This window comes from Bos mutus, chromosome 11, assembly GCF_027580195.1.
Source record: "Bos mutus isolate GX-2022 chromosome 11, NWIPB_WYAK_1.1, whole genome shotgun sequence".
NCBI lineage: Eukaryota > Metazoa > Chordata > Mammalia > Artiodactyla > Bovidae > Bos > Bos mutus.
In genome coordinates, this window is record NC_091627.1 from 19,602,272 (window position 1) to 19,616,554 (window position 14,283).

Here is a 14,283-nt window from a genome sequence, read left to right on the forward strand (position 1 = left end):
GCTGGTGAAGGTGCTGGCTCTGGCCCCGCAGGGCTCAGGGTTTAGCTCACTGCCGCCTTGGGCCCTCTCCAGCTCTGCCCTCTTTTGTGAAGCGTTCTGGCTGTGTGGTCTGACCTGCGAGTCTTGGCTTCCGTGGTATGTCTATGGCTTTCCCATCCCCGGGGACATCTGCAGGATACACAGCCCCTTCAACTCGGTTTTGTTTTTTTTAATATTCATTGTTTGGCTGTATCGGGCCCTAATCGTGGCACGTGGATCTCTGTTGCATCATGTACGTCTCTCTAGTTGTGGCACTCAGGCTTGGCTGCCCTGCGGCATGAAGGATCTTGGTTCCTTGACCAGAGATTGAACCCCTGTCATTTGTATTGCAAGCTGGATTCTTAGCCCCTGACCAGCAGGGAAATCCCTCTAACTCAGTTATTGAATTGAGCAGTGGAGGAAAATGCCTTTGTGTTGTGAAAGTATTCGGCGAGCTACCGCCCCGATTACCTGGGGACCATGGTGGAATTAGTCATCCTAAAACCACAGTCACCTCAGAAATAGTCATAATCCAAAACCCATCCGTCTCTGACTCCAGACCCATTGTATTTTTCTCCCTCAGGGACTTTGCTTCCTAATTAAGTTGGATTTCAGGATATATTAAAATAATTTGTCATCTCTTGAGCACACATTTGCCCCTGGTGCAAGCGGGCAGATCAGAGTCAGCCCAGGAGGCCTGGGTCTGGGCAAGAGGAGATGTTGAGCCCTGGCAGGAGGAAGCTCGTGTAACTGCCTTTCAAGGATTGGCCAGCAAGGATGCTGGGCACTGAGCCCTCGGGGCCTGGGCCCTAGAGGAGGAACTAGCCCCAGAAATGGCCCTAGAACCCTGGTTTGTTAGCTGGTGGTTCGCAGTCAGCACCCTGGGGTGGCGGATAGGGTGGTTTCAGGGACTGAACTCCTTCATCCCGGACCCAGCGTGTATCCAGAGGGACTCCCCCTCCCCAGCCGCCCCCCAGTGCACCAGATCACCTCCTGGAACGCAAGCGATCCCTTGGAGCTTGGTTTGACTGCCCATCCCCAGCATCCAGCACATGACATCTGAGGGTACCTGGTTGGGCTGTGGGTTCCTCGAAAGTCGGGCCGGTGTCCCCTGCACCTAACGCATTCAGCAGGCACTTAGCAAGTGTGGGGGGTGCAAGTTGGGGGCAGGGTGGGGAGCGAGGCTCCAAGGCAGTTTTGCAGCTCAGCTGAGGTCTGAGGCTGCCAGTTCTCACGGTTGGCCACCGTGACGAGCTCTGAGAGCTGTGAGCCCCGGCTGCAGAGCTGGGAGGCCCTGTGCTTTGCCCCCCCGTTCCTGTGAACCTGCTCTTTGCCCTTCTGTCTTCTGGGGTACAGAAGTACAAGAACGCTGGCCTAGACTCCGGTTTGTTTGTTTTTTAATAACTTTATTAAGATACAATCCATGTACCGCACAACTCAGCCATATAAAGTATACAAGGCAATGGCTTTTAGCACATCACCAAATACACGTGCAACTGCCATTGCAGTCAATTTCAGAACGTTCCATCGCCCCCAAAAGAATGTTCGCAACCCTGAAAGAATGTTCCGTCACCCAAAAAGAATGTTCCATCACCCCAAAAGAATGTTCCGTCATCCCAAAAGGAGACCCCATACTCTTTATTTATTTTTGTTGATTTAATTCATTCATCTCATATTTTTCTTTTACCAAACATCAGATAATATGAACAAAGTTATATTGCTCACTATAATTAAATTCTTTTTTTGCTTTATATAAGTTATACACATACTAAAGTGGGTAAAATTCACTAAAGTAAATTAGAAATATTCCAGAACTTTGACCTGTACTTCTCTACTTTGGAACAAAAGAAAGCTTGTCAAGTTTCCCTGGGATCAGGGTCAGACAGCAAACGGAATGACTATATGCTGCTTTTAAGTTAACATTTCCCATTTTTTAAAGACTAATTTTAGGTTAGAGTTAAAATAATTTTTATCTCAAGTTTGGTGAAAGAACAGAAGCTGGCCATACAAATCCTGTTCATAACCATATGGGCCATTTAAAAAATAAGAAATAATAAAAATAAAACTATACCTATAATCAAGAAAATTCTACTCATCCTGCTAAGAAAAAACAGCTACCAATAACTTATTTTAGAATACTTTAAATACAGATGGAATTTATAATAACTAGATTTCATTGTTTCATTGATTCTTAATGCTTCTCTTTTAATTTTAAAGTAACAGATTACTTCAAAATAAAGCCACACTGCTTAGTATTTTATAATTTCATTCTTTTATAAATTTAAGACTCCCCAAAAAGTCCAGATCCAGGATTACAAAACAAGCAACCTTCAGAATGTATTTTGTTTGGTAGGCGGAATGGTTCTTAATCTTTGGAAGTATAACACCTTCAGGCGGTACTTACTTGCTTGAGATGACCACAACAGTTCCCCAAACTGTCACCTTCTAAGCTTGAGATGTGATACTGATGCCCTGTTTTTAATATTATAAAACACAGTTGTTGTTGTTTAGTTGCTCAGTCATGTCCACCGACTCTTGGAGACCCCGTGGACTGTAGTCCACCAGGCTGCTCTGTCTCTGGGATTCTCTAGGCAAAAATACTGGAGTGGGTTGTCATTTCCTCCTCCACCCCAAACCCTTTCAGTTCAGTTCAGTCGCTCAGTCGTGTCCAACTCTTTGCAACCCCATGAACCACAGCACGTCAGGCCTCCCTGTCCATCACCAACTCCCGGAGTTTACCCAAACTCATGTCCATTAAGTTGGTGATGCCATCTAACCATCTCATCCTCTGTCGTCCCCTTCTCCTCCTGCTTTCAATCTTTCCAAGCAACAGGGTCTTTTCCAATGAGTCAGCTCTTCACATCAGGTGGCCAAAGTTTTGGAGTTTCAGCTTCAGTTATCAGTCCTTCCAATGAACACCCAGGACTGATCTCCTTTAGGATGGACTGGTTGGATCTCCTTGCAGTCCAAGAACTCTCAAGAGTCTTCTCCAACACCACAGTTCAAAAGCATCAATTATTCTGTGCTTAGCTTTCATTATAGTGCAACTCTCACATCCATACATGACTACTGGAAAAGCCATAGCCTTAACTAGACAGACCTTTGTTAACAAAGTAATGTCTTTGCTTTTTAATATGCTGTCTAGGTTGGTCATAACTTTCCTTTCAAGGAGTAAGCATCTTTTCATTTCGTGGCTGCAATCACCATCTGCAGTGATTTTGGAGCCCCCAAAAATAAAGTCAGCTACTGTTTCCACTGTTTCCCCATCTATTTGCCATGAAGTGATGGAACCAGATGCCATGATCTTAGCTTTCTGAATGTTGAGCTTTAAGCCAACTTTTTCACTCTCCTCTTTCACTTTCAAGAGGCTCTTTAGTTCTTCTTCACTTTCTGCCATAAGGGTGGTGTCATCTGCATATATGAGGTTATTGATATTTCTCCCGGCAATTTTGATTCCAGCTTGTGCTTCCTCCAGCCCAACATTTCTCATGAGGTACTCTGCATATAAGTTAAATAAGCAGGGTGACAATATACAGCCTTGACCTACTCCTTTTCCTATTTGGAACCAGACTGTTGTTCCATGTCCACTTCTAACGGTTGCTTCCTGACCTGCATACAGGTTTCTCAAGAGGCAGGTCAGGTGGTCTGGGATTCCCATCTCTCAGTATTTTCCACAGTTTACTGTGATCCACACAGTCAAAGGCTTTGGCATAGTCAATAAAGCAGAAATAGATGTTTTTCTGGAACTCTCTTGCTTTTTTGATGATCCAGCAAATGTTGGCAATTTGATCTCTGGTTCCTCTGCCTTTTCTAAAACCAGCTTGAACATCTGGAAGTTCACGGTTCACGTATTGCTGAAGCCTGGCTTGGAGAATTTTGAGCATTACTTTACTAGCATGAGAGATGAGTGCAATTGTGCAGTAGTTTGAGTATTCTTTGGCATTGCCTTTCTTTAGAATTAGAATGAAAACTGACCTTTTCCAGTCCTGAGGCCACTGCTGAGTTTCCAAATTTGCTGACATATTGAGTGCAGCACTTTCACAGCATCATCTTTGAGGATTTAAAATAACTCAATTGGAGTTCCATCACCTCCACTAGCTTTGTTCGTAGTGATACATAAGGCCCACTTGACTTCACATTCCAGGATGTCTGGCTCTAGGTGAGTGATCACACCATTATGATTATCCGGGTCGTGAAGATCTTTTTTGTATATATAGGTTATACACATACTAAAGTGGGTACAATTTTGGCTACCACCTTTAGCTACCACATCTCATTCCGCTATCCACCTTTCCCCAGCCCTAAGAAATGGTTAATCTACTTTCTGTCTCTATAGATTTCCTATTCTGGACATTTTCTATAAGAGAATCATACAACATTTGTCCTTTTGTGCTGGTTTCACTTAGCATAATGTTTTCAAGTTTCATCCATATTGTAGCACATGTCAGAACTTCTTTTTATGGCTAAATGATATTACACTGTATGAAAATACCACATTTTGTTTATCCATTCATATAGTAATGAACGTTTGAGTTGTTTAATAATGCTGCTATGAACAAGTTTTTTTATGGACGTTTGTTTTCATTTCTCTTGGGTTTCTTCCTCGGAGTGGAGTTTCTGGGTTATATGATAACTGTATGTTCACTCATTTGAGAAACTGCTAGATTGTTTTCCAAAGTGGCTGCACCATTTACATCACCAACAGCAGTGGGATCCAATTTCTCCAAATCCTCACCAACACTTGCATTGATCTGACATTTTCTTTTCCAAAAATTTTAGTGGGTGTGAAATGATATCTCATTGTGCTTTTGATTTGCATTTCTCTAATAACTCCCGATGTTGAGCATCTTTTCTTTCATTAGAAAAAAATTTATTTAATTTTGGCTGAGTTGGGTCTTTGTTGCTGCAGACGCTTGTCCCTAGTTCGAGCGAGCGGGGGCTCCTCTGCAGTCGTGGTGCTCAGGCTTCTCGCTGCGGTGGCTTCTCTTGTTATGAGGTCCAGGCTTAGGGCTTGTGGGCTTCAGCAGATGCAGCTCTTGGGCTCTAGAGCACAGGCTCAGTAGTTGTGAGGCGCAGGCTTTGTTGCACCACAGCATGTGGAGTCTTCCTGGATCAGGAATCAAACTCACGTCTCCTACATTGCAAGGCGGATTCTCAATCACTGGACCACCAGGGAAGCCCCTGTAGTAAGTTTTTAAATTGAGAGCTGTGAGTTCTACTCTTTTATTTTTCCAGAACTGTTTCAGCTGTTCTGCGTCCTTTGAAGTTCCATATGAATTTTAGAATCAGCCAAATACAAAGCAGTAAGCTGGCATTCTGAAGGGGAACCTGGAGGTTAGTGTGGGGAGTATTGTCATCTTAACAGCGTGAAGTCTTCTGATCTATGAACATGGGATATTTTCCCACTTATTTAGATCTTCTTTCATTTTTTTCAACAATGTTTTGTAGTGTTCAGAATACATTTTGCATTTTTTTGTTAAATTTATTTTATAAATTTTTAAATAATTTTTGATGCTATTGCTTACAGAATTGTTTTCATAATGAAATGTGTTAATTTCATTTTTGGATTTTTAATTGCCTGTACATAGAAATACACTTAATTTTTGTATGTTGATCATGTATCCAGCAATCTTGCTTAAATTATGTTATTAGTTCTATTACATTTTTTTTTAGTGGATTCCTTAGGATTTCCTATATAAAAGATCATGTCATCTGCAAATAGAGATAGTTTTACTTCTTTTCTAATTCAGATGCCTTGTATTTTTTTCTTGCCTAGTTGCCCTGGTTAGAACCTCTAGTATAATGTTGAATTGAAGTGACAGGAGTGGGCATCCTTGTCTCATTCCTCATCTAAAGGTAAAAGCATCTGGTATTTTTACCATTAAGTGTGATGTTGGCTATGAGTATTTCACAAATATCCTCTGTCAGACTGAGGAAGTTTCCTTCTGTTCTTAGTTTGAGTGTTTTTATCATGGAAGGATGTTGGATTTTGTCAAGTGCTTTTTCTGCCTCTGTTGAGATTAGCATGTGATTTTTGCTTTTTATTTTACTGTATGATGTACTACATTGTTTTCAGATGGTAAACTATCCTTGCATTCCTGAGATAAATCCCATTTGGTATGATGTATAATTCTTTTTATTCTTTATGTTACTGGATTTGCTATGCTGGGTTTTTTTTTTTTTTTTTGAGGGCTTGTTTGTTTTTCTTTTCATCCTTGTCCATTAGGGACATTGGTCTGTAGCTTTCTTCTCTTGTGGAGACTTTGTCTGGTTTTGCGATCAAGGTAGTACTAGCCTCATAGAACCAGTTGGGAAGTGTTCCTGCCTCTTCTGTTTTTTGGAAGAGTTTGTGAAGAATTGTTATTAATTCTTTAAATGTTTATAGAACTCAGCAGTGAAACCATCTGGGCCTGGTGGGGACTTTTGTTCATGAGTAATTTTTTGATTACTAATTCAGTCTCTTGCCTTGTTATAGGTGTGTCAGACATACTTCTTCTTGAGTCAGTTTCAGTGGTCTGTGTCTTTCAAGTTGGCTTCGATTCTTACAAGAGTGTTTTCAAGGCTTCTCTGTGCTCTTTTAGTCATTGTTGACATTTATTGCATCTTCCTATGAGCAAGTATTTTGTATGTGTGTGCATTTGCTCACGGAATCTTTTAAGAGGTTGATGAACTAGGTAGGATTATCATCATCTCCATTTTACATCCTGGAAGACTGAGGCAGAGAGAAGGTAGATAATGGGTCACACAACTAGGAAATAGGAGAGCTAGGATTTGAGCCCAAGCAGCCCAGCCACGGAGCCCTCTCTGCTCTCCCAGGGCCTTGCTCTGTGCTAGGAGCTGGGAGTACCACAATGAGTCAAAGCTGGTCACGGCCTGAGTCACCCCCCACCAGAGACCCCAGACCTAGGAGAGGGAGGTGCCTTGGGCATAAAGTGAACAAAAGGCTGGGAGGTCAGGATGGACCCCAGAAGAAAGGGACCCAGGTGAAGCGGGCCTTGAAGGAGGGTCCAATGCAGGGGGGGTGTGTGGGTGAGTCAGGGAGTGTGCTCCCTTCCCAGGGCTTTTGTCTTCTACCTCTCCTCTCTCCCAAGTGCTCGGAGAAACGAAAGGGCGTCACAGCCCTTGGATGCTGATGCCCCGCCTGGCAGGAGTTTGGAGCACTAGGTTCCGGCCCAGGAGGTCTGTTTGAATCACCCAAGCATCCACAGTTTGTTCTCCTAGAGAGGAAGTGGCATGACCATTTGTAAGACAATTGAGAGACAGAAATCAGGAGCAACCAAACATAACTCAACATAATTATTTCTGCATAATGACTTCTGCCTCTTGATTCCGTCTCCAGTGATGACTGTCATCTGTATCTGTCACAGGAAAGCTGGTGGCCGGGGAGCCCCTGTGGCTTAGCCGATAGAGCCAGGAGGAAATTTGCAATTTGAGTTAATGGAGTGTTCCCAAGCAGACTGGGAGCCAGAGCCTTCTGGAAGGATGGCTCCTCCTGCTGGGAAACCTGGGATCAGAGCTGGCCCAGCCTCCCCAAGGGATCCGGCCCGTCCACCGTGTCACAGCTGGGGACACTGAGGATGGCGGGGGTCATAGGGCCCACCCCAGTCACAGGGCCTCCCAGCACAGAGGAGCACCTCTGCTGTCCCCACTCCACAGAGCTCTTCCTGGGAGAGCTGGGGCGTGTCTGGAGAGACAGGACAGTGTCCACCTGGACTAGGAATGCTGTCACCGTCCCCGAGCAGATCCTTGAGCTTGATGTTCATGCAGGTCTGTCCCCCAGAGGCTAGAAATAGTGGGGCCTTTGTGCAGATGACCTGCAGCTGGGGGAGGCCCCCCGTGACATTAATGGTACAGAGTGGCTGGAGGGTGCCACCCCCCACCACCACCATCTGCAGGAGGACCACAGGCCCGGGGCACACACGATCCAATGCTGGAAAAGCAAAAGCCCCCTAACCTGAGAGGGTGCTTGCCTGTGGCATTCCCATGCCTCCTATAAGCTCCTGTAATTGACGAGGGCATCTGGAAAGAGCAGAGGTGGGTTTGGGGGTGTACATTTTGGGCATCCCACTTGGCTGCATGTGACCTTGACACACGTCCCCAAATCTGTTTGCTCCTCTGTAAACTGTGGGGTTAGAATGGACCCTCCCCGCCAGGGCTGACAGGAGGTCAAGATGATAAAATGACCACCAGACACATTGCTTCTAGCACATTCTGCCACTGATTCCAACTTACTGGTTTTCACCCGGGTGACCTTGTGGAGGACCCTGGATCCTGTCCAGGCTTTAATTTCCCTGAGTGTCCAAGCAGGGCTCCAGAGTCATGAGATGACTTAGCTGAGACCGTTGACGTGAGCTCACCTTTAGAAAAATAGGGGACGAGGTGAGCAGAGGGGGATTTTAGGGCAGGGAAGCTGCCTCGTATAATATTAATATTATAACGTAGATGGTGAAGGACAGGGGAGCCTGGCGTGCTGCTGTCCATGGCATCGCAAAGAGTCGGATGTGACTGAGCAACCAAACAACAGGACGTTACACGTTTGTTCAAACCCACAGAACATACAACACCAAGGACAAGCTCCTGTGAGCTCTGGCCTGGGGGCGAGGACGTGTATCTGTGTAGGTCCACTAGTTGTAACATAGGTACCCAGTCTGCAGGGGGAGGATGGTGAACATGAGGAGGGCTGTGTCTGGGGACAAGGGGTAGGTGGGACCGCTGTACTTTCTGCTCTGCTTTGCTGCGAATGAAAAAACTGCTCTAAAAAATAAAGTCTATTAAGAGTGTTACATGTAGGTACATACTGGTGTATATGTGTATACATAAAGTACGTCAGTGACCTCCAGTGAGCATATCTGGTGGGGAGATGCGTGGTGTTTGCATCTCCAGGTCTTGAATCCTAGCAGTGAGTGTCAGTGATGTAGCGGGCATATGAAGCCCTGCATTGCTGAAGAGGGTAGAATTCTGACTGAGCACAAGTGCACTGTGATTTCACTCATGTCCATGGGATGCATTTGGGGACACTCATTTCTCAAACAGGGATTATTTATTGAGCGCCTGCTGCATGCAAGCTCTGAGCCAGGCACTGGCTGCCCAGAAATGAAGGCACAGACTCTCTGCCCTTGTGCAGCTCACAGTCAGTTCAGGAGAGATGCAGCCCTCATTCTGCAGGGGCAAGGAGAGCCCTGCCAGCCCCCACGGAGGAAGAGAACCTTGTATTACGGAAGGATCATGGGGAAATGTGTGTAGATTGTACGGAAGTGACTGGTGAGGAAGTCAGTGGGCTCTGGGTCTGGGTGGCCCCGCCACATGTGACCGATCTGTCCTCTCTTCCAGGGCATGGTCTAGCAGCCTGGGCCAGGACGTGGAAGCGGCCTCCAAGGTTCTGACCCCTGCTTTCTCTCCACCTCCTCTCGGCCTTGGGTAAGTGCTCTGGTGTGGTGGGGGCGGGGGAGGCGGCAGGTGAGATGGGGTGAGGACGGGCCTCTGAGGGGCCTCTCCTCTCTGTGGGGTCCTGTCCACGTGCCAGCGTGTGGGGACTTGACCCAGTCAGCGGAAAGAATGGGGAAGGCTTTAGGGGGACAGTCTGCCCAGCGCCCCCATGATGGCGCAGTCTCGCCCCCACATCCCGTGGGTGGGGCCTTCCTGCCTCTCTTGCTTGGACACCAGGGTGTGGACTTCCTGAGGGAGGGGCGTTTCTGCTGCTGCCCTGCCTTTCCTTCTCTCACCTTCCCCGCTCACCCAGTGAAAGCACTCGCCAGTGTGGGCCAAGAGACCCAGGGGACAGACTTCAGAGTGGGTCTCTGGGCTTTTCTCTCCAAAGAAAACAGACACAGCTCCATGTGGAAGCAGACACAGCCACTTTCATTGGTCTGATCTTTCACCAGCCCTGTCGGAGCTGGGAATGTGGAGGGGGCAGGAGCTGGCTCTGGCTACCTGGATATCACTTGTGTACAGAGGCCCAGCTGGAGGCTGGTGGGTGGGCACAGGGGCACAAGGGGCAGTGCCTGGCCAGGTTGAGTCCTCCTGAGGCTAGTAGCTGGGTGTCAGGAGCTGGAGCAGGTGGAGGGGTCCAAAGAGGGCAGAGGAGGTGGTCCCTGGTGTCTCCTTCCATCCCGAGGCCCCCTGGGTGTTTCATTTCTCACCCAGCAAAGACTCAGTAACCCTTAGCCCCCAACCCCCGAGAGATCAGAAACTCTGGGAGGCAGATGGCACCTCTGACAACGAATGTCCTTGGTTGGGATGTCCTGGACCAAGTGATGGGAAGTGGGAGGACCCCCTCTCTCTGCCCCTCTCCCTTTGGTGATGGACAGGAGGGCCTGTCCCCCAAGTCTTCCATCTCCGTCTACCTGCTGTAGGCACCTGAGTGCTAAAGCTGCAGGTCCCAGCCACCTGCCAGCAATCACTCATTCATCCCCTCAACAAAGTGTGTACTGATCATTCACACTAGAGCGTCCAGGCTCTGGGCCTCCAGTGGAGAACTGACTTGAATAAAACCTGGCCCCAGGGACTCCATATTCTAGTTCAGGGAAGAGAGAGAGAATTCAGTAAAATACAGAGAAAAAAAATAAAGTAGGAAAGGGGATAAGAATGTGTGTTGGGGTGACAGTTTTGGACAGAGGAGTTAGAGAAGGCCTCACTGAGAAGTGCCCTGAGCCTAGATGCAGTGGAGGCGAGGGAGCAGTTTGGTATCAGAGGAAGAGCCAGTGCAAAGGGCCTGTGGCAGTAGCACGTCTGAGGGATTCGGGGGCAGCAAAGAGATCCATGTCACGGGAGGGGATGCACAAGTGCCGGGAGAGGGGATGGGCCAGACAGCTGCTGGGGGTGTAGTTCATGCGTGAGGAGTGGGACACTCACAACACGAGCCCAACAAGGAGCAGCATCTCAGTGCAGTCGAAACCACCCTGCATGGGGAGCCCCTCGCTCACTTCACACGTAACTGTTCCTCGCAGAGACTTAAGCACTGCTCTAAAGATGCTGGATGAACATGGGCATGGAGACAGGGCTTCTGCAGGACAAGAGGCCAGGAGAGCAAGGCCGCAGGCTGACTCTGAATGCGGTCCACCTGGCTGTCCCGATGTGGCCTCAGAGTGGAAACTGTGGTGGCTTCGAGGCAGGGCACCCGGAAAGGGAAATCCTTCCTAGGTTGTACGTTGAGGGTTATTTTTAGAGTGACCAGCAATGACTTTGCAATATCACTTCCTGTGGGTGTCCCCTCCAACCCTCAACCACAGGAACGGGCCCTGCATGACAGGCCTCGTGGGCAGATGCGTGCTCACTTGCATGTACACACACGTGCACACATGGTGGTGCACACAGGTTGGCATTCTCATCCACTGCAGTCAGTGGAGGGATGGGGACCATGTCCTGGCCTGCCTGCAGGATGGCGAGCCCCAGGTCAGAGACACGCTGTCTTCAACATCCCTGAGCTTCTGCTCCAGGTGGGGTTCTGCACGAGATGGCTGCACGCGTGCCGAGAGTGGGAGGCCTGGCCCCGGGCTCACACCTGCTCAGGAAGGAGAAGGGCAGGGGTCAAAGGAAGGGCACCTGCCGGTCTCTCTTTGCTCAGCTCCCAAGGGGTGAGACAGAGAGAGAGGTTCCATAATGCGCAGACGAAGGATAAAGTGATGTACCCAGGGTCTCGCTGACTGCTGGCCCCTGGCCAGGTCTGAGCCCACCTGGACTGTCCCCCTAGATCATCCGCCTCTCCTATCGGGCCCTCACTTATCTTTCTCCCTTCACATCCAGCCCAGGCCCAGGCCCAGGCTCATGGCCACGATTTCTGGGACAGCCTGCATTTCACATTTCCTGTCCTGTGGATCCCTCAAATTTCCTTGGGTTGGTCAGACCCCAGGGGCACGTTGGTCACTTAGCAACACCCATGTCACAGGGCGGCTATTCTGAGGACTTCAGAGGATCTCCAGGAAACTGGCTCCTCCACGGATGTCACAGAATATCGGGGTCAGAGGGGCTCTGATGGGCAATGTGGAGACCTTAAGGGGCCAGGAAGATGGGCTCTTGGGCACGCCGAACAGCATGCCAAGGCCGCAGATGCACTGAACTGCTAAGCCTGCAGAGGATCTGGGGCTGCCTGCCAGGGGCGCCCTTGCCCTCGTCGCCCTTTATCGCCCTCTTTCCTTGCTTCCTTTCACCAGCTACGCGGCTGCCCTGTGCTTTAGATGTGCCGATCGGCTGTGGGATTATTGCTAGCCACGCCCTGAGAAACTGAAACTCAGTTCTCCGTCTTTGGGGAAAAGAATCGGGAAGGACCTGAGCTACAAGCCTGGAATGCCGCCTTCCTTCCCTCCCCTTTCTTTCCCCACCACACCAGCACCACGCTTGATTCAGAGTACAGACTAACTCAGGGTAAGGAAGGAAAGAGGGATTCACACCTTCCTTCCTTCCCAGCTAGAGTGGAAGCACTTTGGGGGCACCTTGTACATTTCTGTATCCCCAGCACCTCACCAGCACTTCACCAGGGCTTCCCAGCTGGTGCTAAGTGGTAAAGAACCCGCTTGCCAATGCAGGGGACATAGGGGACGAGAGTTCAATTCCTGGGTCGGGAAGATCCCCTGGAGGAGGGCATGGCATCCCACTCCAGTATTCTTGCCTGGACAGTCCCAGGGACAGAGGAACCTGGTGTCCATAGGGTCACAAAGAGTCAGACACAACTCACAACCTATCACGCACGCACCTCTTCACCATGATCCCCACTCAGTAGGTGCTCTGTTAACATGTGTTGACTGACACTTTCTGTGCGAGTTTGTGCTTTGGCGCCAGCTCTCCCTGCAGAACCTTCGGCTTCTGGTGCTGTGATTTAAGAATAAAAACAGCAAAGGGCAGTGTTTAGGAGCTGTCTTTACTTGGATTATAAATGCACTCTGATGACAACTCAAGACTGTAGCCCTGGGGCCACCAAGAAGCAGCTGGCATGTCACCGTTGATGCGCCCAGCGTCTTGGCCAGGCTGATGCCACTTTTCGGGAGAATGACTTACTGTTTTTTATTTCTCTCCAAAGACATTAAACATGAATCAAATAGCAGATGAGATGATTCACTGGAAGTTTTCTCCCAAGTTTCAAAACACACACACACACACAACGGGATTGATGTGCTGATCCGTACGTAAGTGAAGCCAAGCAGCATTAGGCTGGAGCCCTGCCTCCAGGGGCTCTGCTGTGGGCAGCACCTCGCAGAGGGGGACCTCGCCCTGAGGTCGAAGCCCTGTGTCAACCATCACAAAACCCCAGAAGGCCATGGGTGTCTCAAAAACCCCTCAAGTCTAATGTTCATCATGACATTGCTTCAGTTTCTACCCAAGATATCCTAGAATGTGACCAAACCTCATTCATCTGGGGCACAGGAATTCACAGTTTGGAAAGGGTTCATTTGGGGCCCATGGATTGAGAATTGAGTCATCGCTGAGGCGCGGAACCTGGCAGAAATGAGCCTTCTCCCACCTGTGGGGAGAAAAGCGAATGCATCTGCCAACCAGGATCCTGGGGAGAGGGACACACACAGTCGCCGGGTGGGTGAACGTCTCTGGTGCCGTCCAGGCTCCCACTGGCAGTAGATTCCAGGACGTTTTTGAGGGTGGAACGTGCCTCGGGGGCCACGTTGTCCAAACTCATATTTTTCAGATGAGGAAAGTAAAGCTGTGAGGCACGTGACTTGCCCAAGATTGCCCAGGCATCCCGACCGCACCCTCGGGGGCAGGGTGGGGACAGCGATACTATAGTAACATCTGATTCCTGTCTGCTCACTGACACCCTTCATCTCCCTCAGGGCTCTCCCACGTTCCCACCTTTACCATCTGCCCGAGAAAGAATGCAGAGGCAGTTTATCAGGTATTTTTTGACTCAGACTGTACCAATTTGAAGGCCTTCCCTAGTGGCTTAGATGGTAAAGTGTCTGTCTTCAATGCTGGAGACATGGGTTCGATCCCTGGGTCGGGAAGATCTCCTGGAGAAAGCAATGGCAACCCACTCCAGTACTCTTGCTTGGAAAATCCCATGGACGGAGGATCCTGGTGGGCTGCAGTCCACAGGGTCGGACACGACTGAGTGACTTCACTTTTACTTACCAGTGTGAACTGCCCTTCGGGTCATTAGTCCAAATTCCGACTCCTCAGGGTTGATGGTATCTTTTCTTCTTTCCCCGCTGCCTCTCCTCCCTGCACCCTGCATTTGTTGATCGATCCGTTCGTTCCTCATTCCCCTCCACTGCTCTGTATTGCCCCACACTGTCCTGTGCTGCTCGGTACTGATGTGTT

The 14,283-nt window shown here is 48.8% G+C and overlaps 1 protein-coding gene across 4 annotated transcripts in view; it reads left to right on the plus strand.

Moving 5' to 3' along the window:
* HPCAL1 (hippocalcin like 1) overlaps positions 1 to 14,283 on the plus strand; it is a 117,024-nt gene that overhangs the window by 77,385 nt on the left and 25,356 nt on the right. For all 4 annotated transcript variants that reach the window (XM_070379098.1, XM_005911305.2, XM_070379097.1 and 1 more), the window contains one exon: positions 9,349 to 9,435. The gene's annotated coding sequence lies outside the window, so the exon portion shown is untranslated. The remainder of the gene's footprint in view (positions 1 to 9,348; positions 9,436 to 14,283) is intronic.